This window comes from Arvicanthis niloticus, chromosome 5 (genome assembly GCF_011762505.2).
Source record: "Arvicanthis niloticus isolate mArvNil1 chromosome 5, mArvNil1.pat.X, whole genome shotgun sequence".
Lineage (NCBI taxonomy): Eukaryota > Metazoa > Chordata > Mammalia > Rodentia > Muridae > Arvicanthis > Arvicanthis niloticus.
In genome coordinates, this window is record NC_047662.1 from 85019160 (window position 1) to 85038736 (window position 19577).

General features: G+C 39.8%; 1 pseudogene; it reads left to right on the top strand.

Moving 5' to 3' along the window:
- Positions 1-5350: 5350 nt before the first annotated feature.
- Positions 5351-6955, top strand: LOC117708764 (FIGNL1-interacting regulator of recombination and mitosis pseudogene; annotated as a pseudogene).
- Positions 6956-19577: the final 12622 nt, after the last annotated feature.

Here is a 19577-nt window from a genome sequence, read left to right on the forward strand (position 1 = left end):
AGCAGGTAAAGGAATTGAACAAAATGGTCCAAGAACTAAAAATGAAATAGAAACAAAGAAAACACAAATAGAGGCAGACAGCTTAGGAAAGAGATAAGAGCTACAGATGCAAGCAACACCAACAGAATACAAGAGATAGAAGACAGAATCTCAGGCATAGAAGATACTATAGAAAATACTGAGACATCAGTAAAAAAAATACAAAGTGTAAAAAGCTCCTAAACCAAAATATTCAGGAAATTCAGGACACAATGAAAATATCAAACCTAAGAATAATAGGAATAGAAGAGGGTGAAGAATTCCAGATCAAAGGGCCAGAAAATATCTTTAACAAAATCATAGAAGAAAACTTCCCTAGCCTAAAGAAAGAGATGCCCATAAATGTATAAGAAGCCTACAGAACACCAAATAGATTGAACCAGAAAAGAAAATACTCTTGTCACATAATAATCAAAATACTAAGTGCAGAAAAGAAAGAAAGAATATTAAAAGCTGTAAGGGAAAAAAGCCAAGTAACATATAAAGGCAGACCTATCAGAATTACACCAGACTTCACAACAGAGAATCTAAAAGCCAGAAGATGCTGGAGAGATGTCATCTAGACCCTAGGAGAACAAAAATGCCAACCTAGGATACTATACCCAGAAAAACTCTCAATCATCATAAATGAAGAAACCAAGAGATTCCACAACAAAACCAAATTTAAACAATATCTTTCTACTAATCCAGCCGTACAGAGGATAATAGATGGAAAACTCCAACACAAGGAGGGTAACTACACCCAAGAAAACATAAGAAACTAAACATTTTACAACAAATCCAAAAGAAGAGAATCATACACACATAATACCACCTCCAGCAACAAAAATAACAGGAACTAACAATCATCTGCTCTTAATATCTCTTAACATCAGTGGACTCAATTCTCCAATAAAAACACACAGACTAAAAACTGGATATGTAAACAGGATCCAATGTTTTGCTGCATACAAGAAACACATCTCAGTGACAAAGACAGACACTATCTCAGAGTAAAAGGCTGAGAAAAAGTTTTCCAAGCAAATGGAAACAGAACACCAATGGCTCAGGCTTTAAGATCAATAATTGATAAATGGAACCTCATAAAATTGAAAAGCTTCTGTAAGACAAAGGACTTAGTAAATAGGACAAATTGGTAACCTACAGATTGGAAAAAAATATTCACTAACCCCACAGCTGATAGAGGGCTAATATCCAAAATATATGAAGAACTCAAGAAGTTAACCTCCACAAAACCAAATAACCCAATTTAAAAATTGGATACAGAGCTAAACAGAGAATTAACAACAGGAGAATAATGAATGGCCAAGAAGTACTTAAAGAAATGTTTAAAGTCCTTAGTTATCAGAGAAATGTAAATCAAACAACCCTGAGATTCCTTCCACCTTACACCAATCTGAATGGCTAAGATCAAAATCTTAAGTGATAGCACATGCTGTCGAGGACATGGAGGAAAAGGAACACTCCTCCATTGCTGGTAGGATTGCAAACCGGTAGAACTCTGAAAATCAACCGGGCGGTTCCTCAGAAAGTTGGAAATAGACCTACCAGAATACCCAGCTATTCTGTTCTTGGGCATATATCCAAAATATGCACCCCCATACCACAAGGAAGCATGCTCCATCATGTTCACAGCAGCCTTATTTGTAATAGCCAGAAGCTGGAAACAACCCAGATGTCCCTCAACTGAAGAATGGATACAGAAAATGTGGTTTATTTACACAACGAATATTCAGCTATTAAAAATGGGGACATAATAAATTTTGCAGGCAAATAGACGGAAATAGGAAATATCATCCTGAATGAGGTAACTCAGATCCAAAAGGATATGCATGACTTGTACTCACCGATAAATGGATATTAGCCAAAAAGTACAGAATACCTAGGATATGACCTACAGACCATAAGAAATGAAACGAGCCTTCGCTGCACTACCGCTCTCTAACGCCAGCGACGCCTCTCACTTGCCAAGCTCTAGCCGAAGGAGAAGGTGGGAAAATAAGGAGGTACCCATACCATGGCTCCTACAAAGCAGACTGCCCGCAAATCCACCGGTGGTAAAGCACCCAGGAAACAACAGGCTACAAAAGCCGCGCTCAAGAGTGGGCCCTCTACTGGAGGGGTGAAGAAACTTCATCGTTGCAGGCCTGGTGTGGTGTCACTTCGTGAAATCAGGCACTATCAGTAGTACACTGAACTTCTGATTCGCAAGCTCTCCTTTCAGTGTCTGGTGTGAGAAATTGCTCAGGACTTCAAAACAGATCTGTGCTTCCAGAGCGCAGTTACTGGTGCTTTGCAGAAGGCAAGTGAGGCCTATCTGGTTGGCCTTTTTGAAGATACCAACCTGTGTGCTATCCATGCCAAACGCGGAACAGTTATGCCAAAAGATATCCAGCTAGCTCGCTGCATATGCAGAGAACGTGCTTAAGAGTCCACTATTCGGGGAAACATTTCATTCTCAAAAACACTTTTTTCCCTCTTCTTCCTGTTATCAGTAGTTCTGAATGTTAGATATGTTTTCCATGGCGTCAAAAGTACCTAAGTAAATGATTGCAAGTGGAAGTATAGGGGACAGAATCAGGTATTGGCAGTTTGTGTGTGAATTTTTAATATAAATGCAAGATGTAAAGTATTAATGCAAACAAAATGTTTCAGTGAACACATTTCAACAGTTCAACTTTTTAACAATTATAAATAAACCTGTTAAAATTTTCTGGAAAATGCCAGCATTTGGATTTAAAAAAAAAAAAAAAATAAGTCAATTTCTTATTGATGACAACTAAATGGTGTTTGTAGCATTTTTATCGCACAGTAGATGCCATCCATTCACTATACTTTTCTGATTTGTTCTACATGCAAGTACATGTTTTTAATGTTGTCTGTCTTCTGTGCTATTCCTGTAAGTCTGCTATTAAAATACATCAAACTAAAAAAAGAAAGAAAGAAAGGAAAGAAAGAAAGAAAAAGAAAGAGAGAAGAAAGATAAGAAAGAAAGGAAACAGGCATAAAGGCCCAAGTGAGGAGGCATCAGTCCCACTTAGAAGGGGAAGGAAATCATCACAGGAGGCAGAGGGAAGGAGGGACCTAGATGGTAGGGGGAGGGGCAAAAGGAAATAGGATCAGATCTGGTGGGAGGGATGGGGGAGAACAGGAGAGAAGCCCAGAGGGCCAAGAGAATGAATGGAAATAAGCAGCCTCAGAGGAGTGGGGGACCCTCTAGAGAGTACCAGAGACCTGGGAGGTGAGAGACACTCAGGACTCAGTGGGGGTGACCTTAGCCAAAATGCCCAAAACTGGGGAGAGGGAACTCGAAGAGTCTACCTCCAGTACACAGACAGGGCCTCAAATGGAGGGACAGTGTTGCCATCCCACAGTCAAAATTTCTGACCCAGAATTATTCCTGTCTTAAAGAATTGCAGGGACAAAAATGGAGAAGATACTGAAGGAAAGACAGTCCAATAGATCCAGTGACTAGCCCAACTTGGGATCCATCTAATGTGGGGAGAGCACCAAGGCCTGACACTATTACCGATGCTTTGATGTGCTTACAGACAGGAGCCTGGCATGGCTGTCCTCTGAGAGGCCCTACCAGAAGCTGACTGAGACCGAGGCAGATACATACACAAAATCATTGGACTAAAGTCGGGAAATCCTAGGATTGAATTAGGGTTCAATCTCAGGGTTAGGGGAAGGATTGAAGAAGCTGAAAGGGAAAGCAAACCCCAAAGGCAGACCAGCAGGCTCAACCAACCCAGACCCCAGGGAGCTCTCAAAGACTGAGCCATCAACCAGCAGCATACACAGGCCAGCCTGAGGGCCCTGGCACATGTAGAGCAGACGGACATGGTGCTGGGCAAGCAGCTGAGCATTCTATATCGGGATCCCCGGGCAACAGTGAGAGTCTTTGGGTCTGTCTGGCTTTGGGTTTTGAAAGCACAAAACCCACCAACTGGCTCCACTCACATTTTCTCTAGCATAGCCACACCTACTCTAAGACCACATCACATCTTAAATCCTTCTCAAGCAGTGCAATTCCCTGAGAACTAAGCATTCAAATCTATGAACCTCCAAGGGCTGTTCTTCCTCAAACTCCCACCTTCCACTCCCTGGCACCCTTGGGCTTGTAGCTATGTCCTAATGCAGAAATGCATTCAGTGCAACTTTCAGAGTCCCCATAGTTGAACACAGACAGTCTCCACACTGTTTACAAGTCCAAAGCTGTTTTGGGAAGTCCAGTCCTGTCCGTTGATATTGCCAAAGCTCTGGGGGAAACTCAGCAGGGGTCCTGGAGACTGAGAGATGTACACACACACCACATGCATCTAAACACACATGAGCAGAAGGTAGTAGAGCCACACACAAGGATACGCAAACACATCCATGCATGCAAGAACCCACCCACCCACACCCACACCTACATGCACAGAAGTAAGAAGGGAAGGAGAGAGAAACACTATGGAGTTTTACTACAAGCCTTTGCTCTTCTTATACAACAAGCTTTAAAATTTTGGGAGTAGTTGTTGCTCCAGAAAAGATTCAAAGACAATATCCTTTTCAACATTTGGGACCTCAGTTATATCCTAAACAAATTGTGGCACAGAAAATTCAAATAAGAGAAGATGTTAATTGGCTAAGACCTCACATTAAGCTTGCCACAAAAGAACTTAAAACTCTGTTGGATATTCTCAAGGGGGATGTAAATACTAATTCCCCTCGACAATTAACTGACAAGGGGCAAAAAGCCTTGCAGAAAGTAGAGAAAGCTATTAGTCAGCAACAGATGATCAACTGTTGGCTGTTTGCTTATTGCTACTCATGTGCCCACAGCACTTCTTTGGCAAAAGGGACCATTAATGTAGATGCATCTTTCTTCATCTCCAAAGAAAGTTTTAACACCTTGTTCTGAAGCTGTTGGTGTGTTAATACCAAATTGTAGATAGAATCATGAAAGTATTTTGAAAAGAATGTCTTAAGAATCTAATGAAATGTTTATTTCTTGTTTCAAAAAGCAACTAAATTGGTTATTGCAGAATACTGATATTTGGCCTATAGCATAGCAGACTTTTTAGACAAATTTGATAATCATTATCCAAAAAACAAGTTGTTACATTTTCTCTATGCATGCTTTTGTATTTCCTGTAAATTTATGCATGCAACCCATAGAAAATGTGTTTACTGTATTTGCAGACACCTCATCTAATGGGAAGGCAGCATATGTAACTGGATCACATGTTCATTTTCTCGAGTTTCCCCCTACTTCAGCACAAATAATTGAATTATGTGCTTGTAACCACTGTTTTTGAAATGTTGAAAAATCAAAATTAAACTTGACCTGCCCTGTGAACTGCAGCTCCCACAAGTGTTACTCCTGGTTGTTGTCATGGATAAGCTGCCCTCTCAGCCGGAGGATGTGCAGACCCTGTGGTGCAAAGAAACTATAACTAGAATGTCTGTACTCAAAGCCATTTTTTACAATATTGAGCAGTGTTCTTGTGAACTCTCTCTGCCTACTCACTTACAAAGAGTAAAGAGTAAAGGACAAGCTGAGGTGCCTGTCACTTTGTATCAGCATGTTTGTGTTCATATGTGTGCATTTGTGGCTTCTTTTCATCCCTCGTTGTTCCCTGAGCTGGATGCTGCTCTATTGAATGCTGTGCTTAGTACAAATATGAGTACCTCTTTGTTCGCGATGGATGCGTGGTGCTTCCTTGCTTGATATAGATCTGCTGAACTTGGCGCACACCATGTTACCTTAGTGGCTCATCTGATTAAATCTTGCCCTGGAAAATGTATTCAGTTTACCAACCTATCCATACTGTTGAAGTGTCTATTTTTCTTCATGGCCCCACCCAATCAGGTAGAATTTATCCAGAAATCTTCTCCAAAAGAAGCAGACAACTTGAATTTGTGGCAGTATATTTCCTTCCAGGCATTGTCTGCTGATCTCAGGAAGCAAGTGGCATGTGAAATGGTCGGAGTATGCACAGTGCGGTGCAGGAAGTGGCTGAGCAACAGTCATACTTTAGCAGAACTTGACTCTCTGAACATAGCACTTTCTGTTTTGCTTACTGTATGCAGTTCTGCTGGAGAAGCTTTGGATAGTAGACAACTAACTGCAGTTACTGAAGTTGTGGGCCAGCTTTGGGCTTTTATAAACATTGAACAAATAATCAGTCAACCCTGTGTTCAGCAGGCATTTAGCCTTTTACGTCAGCTGCTGCCAATTTTCAACCAAACTGTAGATCTGCAGCTGATAAATCAGGTTGTAAATGTCCTGAACTCGGTAATTAAACTAGAGCCTCCTGACCACGTCTCTCTGGCAGTGCTGGGTTTTATATCTTCTCTGGGCAAACTTTATATATCTCAAACTATCCGGGACAAGGTGCTGCCCAACTTGTCTTGTATTCTTGCTTCACTGTTAGTCAACAAGAATTGGTTGCTGGAGCAGCATACTTGGGAGGCATTTACTCGGTTTGCTGAGGGAACAGAGCATGAAGAGATAGTTCCACAGTGTCTCAGTTCTGAAGAAATCAAGAAAAAAGTTGTATGCTTTTTGGAGAAGACAGCATCTGTACATGAAACTGAGGCTGCCACAGTAGATAATGTGAAACAGGAGAGAGGCACTTTCTGGGAACCTGTTGCTAAGGTGACTGTAGAAGAAGCAAAGGAGTTGGCTTTTCAGCCTTGCACAGAGAGCCCGTCAGGAGTCGCTCTTTGAAGCAGAATACAGATCAATATTCCAAGCTGCAGAAAGGGCTTTGGAGACAACTGAGTTTTTACTCAAACGCTCTCTTGCTCCAGCCTGGTTGCTGCCAGAACTGGGGGCACTGCAAGAAAGGATTGAGAAGCTAAAATGCTGTGTGCTTAGAGGGTAAACTATGAATGGACTGTGTATTGGACAGAACTGGTTTGACTCCTCAGATGCCTTGCCTGGATGTTTTGTAAATCAAATTGTGAATGTACATTATGTTTGTATATTTTCATAGCACATAAAAGAGCTTTTGTTAAAAAAAAAAAAAAGAAAAATCAAGCTTTTAATTTGTATACTGATAGCCAACATATAGCTCATGGTTTATAATTGCTTGAAACTGTTCCTTTTTTAGATACTACTAATTCTCAAATTTTACGGTTATTTAAGCAAATACAACTTAATTTAAGAAACATGTACTGTTCCTTTATAGGACATTTAAGAGCTGATACTGGATTGTCTGGACCCCTTAGTGAGGACAATGACACAGCAGATTTGTATACCAGGAAGATTATAGGCCTTATGGGAACAATTGACCATACAATCTCATTCTTTTATCATCAAAATAGTAATAGCTTGAGACAACAATTTGGTACTTCTAGAGATTGTGCATGTCAATGGTAAAAACTTGTTCTTAATGTCCTCAATTTCTTCATAATGATGTTAATCCTCGAGGACTTATACATAATCAATTATGGCAAATGGGTGTTATTCATTTCTGATTTTGGAAAATTAAAATATGTACCTGTGACTTGACACCTTTTCAGACTTTCTAGTTGCAACTGCTTTAACAGGAGAAGCAACTAAAAATGTAATTAGTCATTACCTACATTGTTTCTCTATGATGATCATTCCAAATCAGATTAAAACAGATAATGGAACTGGCTATTGCAGACATGAAGTCGAGACTTTCTGTCAACAATTTAATATTACCCATATTACCGGGTTCCTTATAATCCTCAAGGACAAAGTATTGTGAAACAAGTATTATGAAACTTTAAAATATTATCTTCATAAAATAAAAAAGGGGAAGTTATATCCCCATACATGACAAATTATTTAAATCATGCCTTTTATTTAAAAATTTTAAAATTTGGATGTCAATGCAATTGATGGTCAGTCTGCAGCAGATGGCCACTGGCATCGAGTTACTTCCAGCTCATACGCCAGGGTTAAATGGAGAGACCCCCTAACTAATACATGGAATGGTCCCAACCCTGGTTTAATTTGGGGACGAGGTTCTGTCTGTGTTTTTCACAAAAAGAAAATGGAGCCTGATGGCTGTCTGAAAGATTGGTCCATCAAGTGGACATGGATCCTGAGCCTAATGATAATGATACCTATTATGAGGACAGCCCAAAATCCTGATCAGCTGTTGATGGACTTGGACCACTGCTCCCTGTTCAGTAGACTTACTCTCTGATGGAGTCAATCCAGCTGGTACTCTAATCTAAGACCTGTTAAGATTTTTATCCATGTTCAATTTTTAATCATGGTTGCATCCTGTCATGTAATGCTTCATCATGGTTTTCACTATTTTAATAAAGATTTAATTGTGTACATGTCAATCATGTGCTGTCAATTCATCTCTCCATAAACTTCCTAGGACTGTATACACTATTTGCCTGTGTGAAGTAATTAGAAGCAGATCATGGTCTATTTGCTTTCCTTCCTTATTTCATGTGTGAGTGTGAGTATGTGTGAGTGTGAGTATGTGTGTGTGAGTGTGTGTGTGTCTGTATGTAGCATCCTCTGTAGATATAGAGATCATTGCAAAACTTCCAAGACTCATGTCTTTCCTTCCTCCTTCCTGTTCTGCAGACTGATCTCAGGTAATGAACTCAGTGGACATTTTGTTAGTTTGAGATTGGGTCTCAGTAGGTAACTCTGGGTGTCCTTGAACTTTGTCAGAAGACCAGGCTGGCCTCTTATCAGATAGATCTGCTGCTCTTGACTCCCAAGTGCTGAAATTAAAGTCCAGTGCCAACAAACCTGATCCACTGAAACTACCATGCTTCCTTCCTCTCTTTCTTCCTTCCTCTCTTTCTTCCTTCCTCTCTTCCTTCCTTCCTTCCTTTCTTCCTTCCTTCCTTCCTTCCTTCCTTCCTTCCTTCCTTCCTTCCTCTCTTCCTTCCTTCCTCCCTCCCTTCCTTCTTTCCTTCCTTCCTTTCTTTCTTCTTCCCTTCTGCCCCCTTTCCTTCTTTCCTTGGTTTCTTCCTTCCCTCCTTTTCTCAGGCTGTGTCTCAGTGTTCTATTTCTGTGAAGAGAACCATGACCAGGACAACTTTTGTAAAAGAAAGCATTTGATAGCAGCTTGCTTACACTTTGAGATGTTCAGTTCATTGTCATCTGGGCTTGAAGCATGGTGGCAGGCAAACTGACATGGGGCTGAGCATTCATAAGTAGCTGAGCATTCTATACCTGGATCCCTGAGCAGCAGTGAGAGAGAGAGTCCCTGGGTCTGTCTGGCTTGGGGTTTTGAAACCACAAAACTGACCAACTGGCTCCAACCACCACATTTCCTCTAGCATAGGCACACCTACTCTAAGACCACAAGGCCTCCTAGTCCTTCTCAAATAATAATATTCCCTATTTAAGCACTCAAAGATAAGAACCTATAGGGGCCATTTTTACTCAAACCACCATATTTGACTCCCTGGACTCCATAGGTTTGTAGCTATATCCTAATGCAGAAATATATTCAGTTCAACTTCAAAAGTGCACGTAGTATTAATATTGTCTAGGATCAGTTGCTAGGAGAAGGTGAATATTCTGAATTAAGAATACAGACCCTGTTTGATGATGCCACCTTAGAGCAGCAATGTCATTAAATAGCTTTAAGTGTTTAGGACAAATTTGAACAACAGCGATACCCCGAGTCTGAAAAAGATTTTTTTTTACACATTTTTTTTTTTTTTTTTTTTTTTTTACCAAGAGTAACTCCATTTTAAAGAGAACAATAACAGATCCAGATGTAAGGGTGATATTAACTATGTCTTTAGCTTTTGAGTGTGCTAATGCTAGTTCAACAAGACTAGTAGACCTTTAAAGGCCAGCTATGCACCTATTTATGAATTGATTAAATCTACTGCTATTACTGGAGCCTATGCTTTTACTAGTGCTATGATTTGACAGGCAATTGCTACAGGTATGAGAGTTCCAATGATCTGATGGTTTTTGTTGTAGAATACCATGTAATTTTCTAAAGGAGTGTAGATGAACAGTTCCCAAGAACAATTTTTTTCACTAATGATAATCCAGGGAGAAATCTTTCCGGGATTTCTAAACGATGTAGAAAATACAGGCACAGGGCTTATGCATGACCTTTATTTAGAAGTATATGAGGAAATTCCTTGGGATCAGGAAACTGCCTAAGGGACCTCGCTCAGGCCCAGGGGTCAGAGGTCCCTGTCAGCCCAGGAAAGACTGTTCTAGAGAGCAGTCAGAAAAACTAATGCCTGATATGACAGAAAACACTGCTCTAAGCTTAACTACCCCGATGGGGGAAACAAGAGATTTTAAAGGTAGCAGGGAAACAAATTATCTTAGTTTTACTGCTGTGAACAAACACCATGGCCAAAGTAAGTCTTATAAAGGAAAAAACTTAATTGAGGCTGGCTTACAGGTTCAGAGGTTCAGTCCATTATCTTTGAGATGGGAGCATGGCAGCACCAGACAGTCATGGTGCAGGCAGAGCTGAGAGTTCTACATCTTCATCTGAGGGTTGTTAGTGGAAGATTGGCTTCCAGGCAGCTAGGATGAGGGTCTTATAGTCCACACCCACAGTGACACACCCACTCCAACAAGGCCACACCTACTAATAGTGCCACTCCCTGGGCCAAGCATATACAAACCATCACACAAGTATTATGGCAAACTGTTATGAATAATCAGAGACCAAAGGTGTAATTACAACTAGATGAAATTGAGATTGAAGGCCTAGTGGATACTGGGGCAGATGTAAATAATTCCACAAAATTCTTACAATCCAACTTGGACACTTCAAAAGGTATCTACCCAACTCCTGTGGATTGAGACATTGTCTTAGGTAAAATGGAGTTTAAAATGGACTAAATGTATAGGACCAGAGGTCAGATAGAAAGATTAAAGCCATATGTGACAGACATAGCGATGAATTTATGGGAAAAAAATCTATTACAACAGCAGAAAACACAGATTAACATTCTTCAACTTCAGAAACAAGCTATAAAATAGATACTCCTAATGGTGATATTAAAAATGTTGTCAAAACAGTTACAGTTTCCTCAACCTATAATTTATCATTCTATGGATAATATCTTGCTGGCTGATTCTGATACAGGTATCTTAGGGGGAAAATGTTTGTAGAAATAAAAAGAATTTTACCTTGCTGGGTATTACAAATTGCTCCTGAAAAATACAAAGAGGAGAGTCTATCAATTATATAGGATACAAGATAAATCTACAGAAAATTAAACCACAGAAAGTACAGATTAGAAGAGATCAGTTACAAACTCTTAATGACTTTCACCAATTACTGGGAGATATTAACTGGCTACTGCTCATAATTGTACTAAGAATTAAATAATTTATTTCAAACCAAATTTTGATTCAGACTTAAATAATCCAAGAGAATTGTCAGCTGAAGCTGAGAGAGAATTGGCTCTGGTAGAGAAGGCATTATAGGATGCACGTAGAAATCACTTGGATCCTAAGCTCAATAGTAATTATTTTGCCTTCTGCTCATTCTCCCATGGGAATTCTTATACAAAGAGAATAACTTGGAATAGATACTTTCCCACATAAATAGAATAAAAAAATTTTGAAATAATCCCTTGCACCCTATCAGATCACCATGGACTAAGGCTGGTCTTTAATAATGACAAAAACAATGGAAAGCCCACATACACGTAGAAACTGAACAATGCTCTACTCAATGATGACTTGGTCAAGGAAGAAATAAGGAAAGAAATTAAAGACTTTTTAGAATTTAATGAAAATGAGGACACATCATACCAAAACTTGTGGGACTCCATGAAAGCAGTACTAAGAGGAAAACTCATAGCTCTAAGTGCCTACAAAAAGAAACTGGAGCGAGCATACTTGAACAACATGACAGCACACCTGAAAGCTATAGAACAAAAAGAGGCAAAACACCCAAGACAGCAGGAAATAATCAAACTCAGGGCTGAAATCAACCAAGTAGAAACAGAAAGAACTATACAAAATATCAACAAAACCAGGAGCTGGTTCTTTGAGAAAATCAACAAGATAGACAAACCCTTAGCAGGACTAACCAAAGGCCACAGAGACACTATCCAAATTAATAAAATCAGAACTGAAAAGGGAGACATAACAATAGAAACTGAGGAAATTAAAAAAACCACCAGATCCTACTACAAAGGCCTATACTCAACAAAATTGGAAAATCTGGATGAAATGGACAATTTTCTAGATAGATACCAGGTACCAAAGTTAAACGAGGAGCAGATAAACCATCTAAACAGTCCCATAACCCCTAAAGAAATAGAAGCAGTCATTAAAAGTCTCCCCACCAAAAAAAAAAAAAAAAAAAAAAAAAAAAAAAAAAAAAAAAAAATCCGGGACCAGATGGTTTTAGTGCAGAATTCTATCAGACCTTCCAGGAAGACCTAATACCAATTCTCTTCAAACTGTTCCACAGAATAGAAACAGAAGGAACACTACCCAATTTGTTCTATGAAACTACAATCATGCTCATACCTAAACCTCACAAAGATCCAACAAAGAAAGAGAACTTCAGATTAATCTCTCTTATGAATATCGATGCAAAAATTCTCAATAAAATTCTTGCAAACTGAATCCAAAAACACATCAAAACAATCATCCATCATGATCAAGTAGGCTTTATCCTAGGAATGCAGGGATGGTTCAATATTCAGAAATCCATCAACGTAATCCACTATATAAACAAACTCAAAGGAAAAAAAAAAAGATGATCATCTCACTAGATGCTGAGAAAGCATTTGACAAAAATCAACATCCTTTCATGTTAAAAGTCTTGGAAAGATCAGGAATTTAAGGCCCATACCTAAACATAGTAAAAGCAATATAGAGCAAACAAGTAGCCAACATCAAACTAAATGGAGAGAAACTTGAAGCAATCCCATTAAGATAAGAGACTAGACAAGGCTGCCCACTCTCACCCTACCTATTCAATATAGTACTGGAAGTCCTAGCCAGAGCAATTAGATAACAAAAGGAAGTCAAAGGGATACAAATAGGAAAGGAAGAAGTCAAAATTTCACTATTTGCAGATGATATGATAGTATACTTAAGTGACCCTAAAACTTCCACCAGAGAACTCCTAAACCTTATAAACAACTTCAGCAAAGTGGCTGGATATAAAATCAACTCAAACAAATCAGTAACCTTCCTCTACTCAAAGGATAAACAAGCTGAGAAAGAAATTAGGGAAATGACACCCTTCACAATAGTCATAAATAATATAAAATATCTTGGAGTGAATCTAACCAAGCAAGTGAAAGATCTGTATGACAAGAACTTCAAGTCTCTGAAGAAAGAAATCAAAGATCTCAGAAGATGGAAAGATCTCCCATACTTGTGGATTGGCAGGATTAATATAGTAAAAATGGCCATCTTACATATTCATTGCAATTCCCATCAAAATTCCAAGTCAATTCTTCATAGAGATAGAAAGAGCAATTTGCAAATTCATTTGGAATAACAAAAAAACCCAGGATAGTGAGAACTATTCTCAACAATAAAAGAACTTCTGGGGGAATCACCATCCCTGACCTCAAACTGTACTACAGAGCAATCGTGATAAAAACTGCATGGTATTGGTACAGAGACAGACAGGAAGATCAATGGAATAGAATTGAAGACCCAGAAATGAACCCACACACCTATGGTCACTTGATCTTTGACAAAGGAACTAAAACCATCCTGTGGGAAAAGGACAGCATTTTCAACAAATGGTGCTAGTTCAATTGGAGGTCAACATGTAGAAGAATGCAAATCAATCCATTCTTATTCCATTGTACAAAGCTCAAGTCCAAGTGGATAAAGGACCTTCACATAAAACCAGATACACTGACACTAATAGAAGAGAAGGTGGGGAAGACACTCGAATACATAGACACAGGGGAAAAGTTCCTGAACAGAACACCAATGGCTTATGCTCTAAGATCAAGAATTGACAAATGGGACCTCATAAAATTGTAAAGCTTTTGTAAGGCAAAGGACACTGTCAATAAGACAAAACGGTAACCAACAGATTGGGAAAAGATCCTATATCCGATATAGGGCTAATATTCAATATATACAAAGAACTCAAGAAATTAGACTCCAGACAACCAAATAACCCTATTAAGAATGGGCTACAGAGCTAAACAAAGAATTCTCAACTGAGGAAACTTGAATGGCCAAGAAGCACCTTAAGAAATGCTCAACATCCTTAGTCATCAGGGAAATGCAAATCAAAACAACCCTGAGATACCATCTCACACCAGTCAGAATGGCTAAGATCAAAAACTCAGGTGATGGTAGATGCTGGCGAGGATGTGGAGAAAGAGGAACACTCCTCCATTGTTGGTGGGATTGCAAGCTGGTACAACCACTCTGGAAATCAGTATGGTGGTTCCTCAGAAAATTGGACATAGCATTACCTGAGGAACCAGCTATACCACTCCTGGGCATATACCGAGAAGATGCCCCAACATATAACAAGGACATATGCTCCACTATGTTCATAGCAGCCTTATTTATAATAGCCAGAAGCTGATGTCCTTCAACAGAGGAATGGATACAAAAAATGTGGTACATTTACACAATGTAGTATTACTCATCTATTAAAAATAATGAATTTGAGAAATTCTTAGGTAAATGGATGGAACTAGAAAATATCATCCTGAGTGAGGTAACCAATCACACAAGAACACACATGGTATTTACTCACTGATAAGTGGATATTAGCCCAAAAGCTTGAAATAGCCACAATTCAACTCACAGACCACATGAAGCACATGAAGAAGGAAGACCAAGTGTGGGTGCCTCGGTCCTACTTAGAAGGAGTAACAAAATACTCAAGGGAGCAAATATGGAGACAAAGTGTGGGAAAGAAACTGAAGGAGGGGCCATCTGGAGACCATTCCACCTGGGCATCCATCCCATGTACAGTCACCAAAGGTAGACACTGATGTGGATGTCAGGAAGTGCATGCTGACAAGAGCCTGATATAGCTGTCTCCTGAGAGGTCTGCCAGAGTCTGACATATTCAGAGGCCGATGCACACAGCTAACCACTGATCTGATCAAGGGTTTCCCAATGGAGGAGTTAGAGAGAAGACTGAAGGAGCTGAAAGGGTTTGTGGCTCCATGAGGAGAGCAACAATACCAACCAAGCAGAGCTCCCGGGGTCTAAACCACCAGCCTGGGAGCACATAGGGAGGGACCCATGGCTCCAGCTGTATATGTAGGGGAGGATGGCCTTGTCGGGCATAGGTGGGAGAGAAGATTCTTGGTCTCATGAAGGCTGGTCACCAAGTGTGTGTGTGTGTGGGGGGGCGAATTTGAGAGTGGGTATGTGGGAGTGGGGGGGTAGATGGGGCACATCCTCATAGAAGCAGGAGGAGGGGGAATGGGATAGGTGGTTCTTGGGCAGGGGGGAGGGAATGGGGTAAGGGGATAAAATCTGAAATGTAAATATAATATCCAATTTTTAAAAAGTTTTCTGGTTTGATTGTGATAGCAGGAATAAGACTTTACCAATCAGCAGGAACAAGCCCAACAGAGATGATAAGGCCTTATCCGAATGCTGAGATTAGTTCATTATGGGTAATCAGTGAGGACTGTCAAGGAGCTTGCAGTAATAGGGGGGAGAAATTAACAACAAATATCCCCAAAGCAAGTGACTTCAGTTTATAAAAATAACTAATTGGATTTTTCCTCATATAGTAGAAGGAACACTAATTTCTAAAGTTCCTACCTTTTATACAGATACCAATAAGTTAGTAACAGCATCTCATAAGTCAGAATATATAAAGTAATTCAAAGCCCTATACTCCAGTTCAAAATCATAACTATATGCTATTCTCTTGGTTCTTGTGGGTTGCCCTGGTGCTGTTTGTATTTCAATGTTAATTCTGCTTCCTCTCGAGGGGCTGCCCCAATGAGTGCTAGAATATTCAGGTGATCGAACTGAACCTTCTCCCGATTCTGATTAGTTAAAAAAAAAAGGCTAGAGCTGATGATTGGGCAGGGGGAAGGAAAGGGTAGGAAAGGGGGTCTTGGGAAGAGAGAGGAGGTGGAAGGAAGATGGAGCAGAATCACATGGCTTCAAGTAGCAAGGGGTCTCATAGCTGGGGAATAAATAAGTAGTAATAGATCTGCCCAATCTAGGCATATAGCTTATAAATATAATGACTGAGTTGTGTGGTTTTTATATGGGCTTATTGGGATAAGAAATGACCACAACAGTTACATCTGATCTCCAGAATCTCATAATATAGTTACTGATTCTTAATAATGTTTTACATATAGAATTGTTTTACATACAGAAAGTGCTGAACTTATTTCAGAAGATTCAGAATTAACGCTGTTATTTATACAGCTACAACATGTACTTTGAAACAGAGATCATCCGTCATATACAACCCATATCTGCTCTCATATGGGTTTGCCAGGACTGTTGGTACTAGGATATAAAGAGGTAGATCAATTATTAATAGGAAATGTATTAAAAACTTCAAAATTTCATAAAAGATATTATATTAATAATAGAAGCCTAAAGAAATATTTGTTATAACCCGGTGACAAGCCAAAGAAATTATTAAAAAATTGTCCTAATTGTTCCTTGTATAATCAAGTTTCATTACCCGCTTAAAGTAAACCTAAAGGTACCCAAAGAAATGAAATTTGGCAGACAGATGTGTTTCACTTTGCAGAGTTTGGAAAATTAACATATGTAATATATAATTGAGACGTATTCAGTATTTCAATGGGCTTCTGCCTTGAGTTCTGAAAATGCTGATTCTGTAATTATACATTTATAAAAGTGATGGCTATCATGGGAATACCTTTACAAATTGAAACTGCTAACGCTCCATCCTACGTATCCATTAAAATGAAACAATTTTCTTTTACAAATTATAATATAAAATACGTTACAGGTATGCCTTACAATCCTATGGGTAAAGTAATTGTGGGAAGATCTCATTGCACTTTAAAGAAAATGCTCATAAAACCAAAGTGGGGATATGAGGTCTTCCAGAGAGAGATTATACAATTCTTTACCATTTAATTTTTAAAATGTCAATGAGACAGGTTGTCTCACTGTTGTCTCAGCTGGAGACAAAAAATTTTGGATTTTATAAAGGATTGCCGATTTAAATCATCTGATATTAAGGACAATTAAGGATGTGTTAGCCTCACAATGAAGTCAGGAAACGTGCTGCATTTGGGAAGAAGCTTTGCCTTTTTTTCCACAGGAGACAAAGAGCTGTGGATTCCTTCCAAGTTACTCAGGACTCGATGTGACCATGGGAGGCCTGTATACAGGCACAAGTTTCATTTATTTATTTATTTATTTATTTATTTATTTATTTACTTATTTATTGGTTTTTTCGAGACAGGGTTTCTCTGTGTAGCCCTGGCTGTCCTGGAACTCACTCTGTAGACCAGGCTGGCCTCGAACTCAGAAATCCACCTGCCTTTGCCTCCCAAGTGCTGGGATTAAAGGCGTACGCCACCACTGCCCGGCAGGCACAAGTTTCAAAAACGTTGATTCCTAACCCTCTGGCTATTAGAGGGGTCAGTTAAGGAGACATGGAGGTTTCTGACATGGATGTTTCTGCAGTAACCAATGAATCTTTGTAGCTACTTGGTCCTTGTGACTTACTCTTTATTACGTGCCATCCTTTCAGATGGATGGGGATCCATGCATGAGGATTTATAAAACTCCATTACAGTTTAGTTATGCAATCCAACCTGACTTACAAATGCCTTTCTCCTGGTTAGGCGTAGAGCAAGGAATCATTAGCTGATTTGCACACACCGCACATTTCATACTTATGTTAGTACAAAAATGTCCCTACAATGTTACTTTTAATAGCTTGTGTGTTTTCAGAGCAAAACAACCAGACACCAGTGTAAAAGTACAAATTTTCTATGTCAACACTTGCTCTGAATAATGCCATGGAGACCTTTATATTTATAAAAGTTTCAGGCACTATAGCTGGACAGATTCTGAACTATTCTAACCTAACAATGCTGGTCTGGCCTGCTTCCCAGACACATGGCCCATTACCTGACATCTTAGTCTCTCCTGGCACCTGCTTGTTCATTTGTGTTCTGATGGTGACTCTCCTGGTCCCCACCTGAGTCTCTCTCTCTCTCTCTCTCTCTCTCTCTCTCTCTCTCTCTCTCTCTCTCTCTCTCTCTTCCTCTCCTCTTCTCTTCTCTTCTCTTCTCTTCTCTTCTCTTCTCTCTCTCTCTCTCTCTCTCTCTCTCTCTCTCTCTCTCTCTCTCTGTCTCTCTTCCACACCTTTTGCTCTCCTGCCTGGCTACAGGTGGACCAGCTCTTTATCTAACCACTCAGGAGGTAATGGAAAACAATGTTTTACAAAATACTGAGTCCTGCCAAAGTCCAGACTGCAACTAGATCTCTGTATACAGAAATCAGCACTTGAATGCACAAAAACATCCTTCAACACACCAGTGAAGTCAAACCAGCTGGCCCCAAGAGGTCCAGCCTCTCAGACTGCCTCAGTTATGCATGCATGCTCCTTCCTGGACAGCAAATGAAACAACCAGCTCTCCCAGGACTTAGGCAACATGCCCCAATTTTCTTAGGGTCCCCAAAGATGCCATTGCCACCACACAGCAGGAAACACTTTAAAGAACACAATGCCCTCATTCCCCAGAGGTGGGGTGGGTGGTTATTGGTATTTCAGTGGATTTAGGGTGTTGCCTACAGGTTGTTATTGATAGTGGCCAGGGAAGAAACAAAGAAAAGGTTAGATTTGGTGATCTCTCTTTTTTTTCCCTCTCTCTTCCCTCTCTTATCCTTTCTCTCCTATCTAGTGTGGGGTGGGGCAGGGAGAAGAAAGTGTTGGAGGTTGGTCTGGTGCTATGTATACAAATGCTAAGTTCTGTAGCCCAAGATCTGCTTACCCCCAAACACCAGCCTTTGTTGTGTAAACTTTGCTCCCCAAGTTAAGTTAACTAGTTAGTAAAAGGTCTGTGGTTGGGCAGTAGAGAGAAAAAAGGCAGGATTAGAGGATCCAGTGAGGGGTCTCAGGAGAGACCAGGGGGAGAAGGAGAAGAGGAGACCACCATGAAGCCAATGTATCATGAACATGCGGCCAGGAGAAGAAGACCCTGAGGACAGGCTGTTGGAACAAAATAACCCACGCAAGACTCAAACTGCAAATAAGAAGGGACATAGAGCTGTGTTGTAAGTTAGAGTAGTTCAGAACCTGCCCAGTCTGGGCCTACAGCTTGTAAACAAAATACCAGGGTTTTGTATCTTTTATATGGACTAGAGTATAGAATTCATTTACAGATGTCCCTTTACAAGAAGGGTGGACTATTTCAAAAAAGAAAAGAAAAAAATAACCATATGGATTTACCAAAGTCCATATGGTTCTGGGAAAGTCTCAAAATGCACTAACCTTGCTTTTTTTTTTTTTTTTTTGCTTCTGTAGTTCTGTTTCCGGCTAACTGTTCTTGTTAGCACATCCTGAGAAAGGCTCAGTGCTACACTAGGCTCCCAAACACCCATGCCTTTTTCTATTAAGCTTTATTATTGG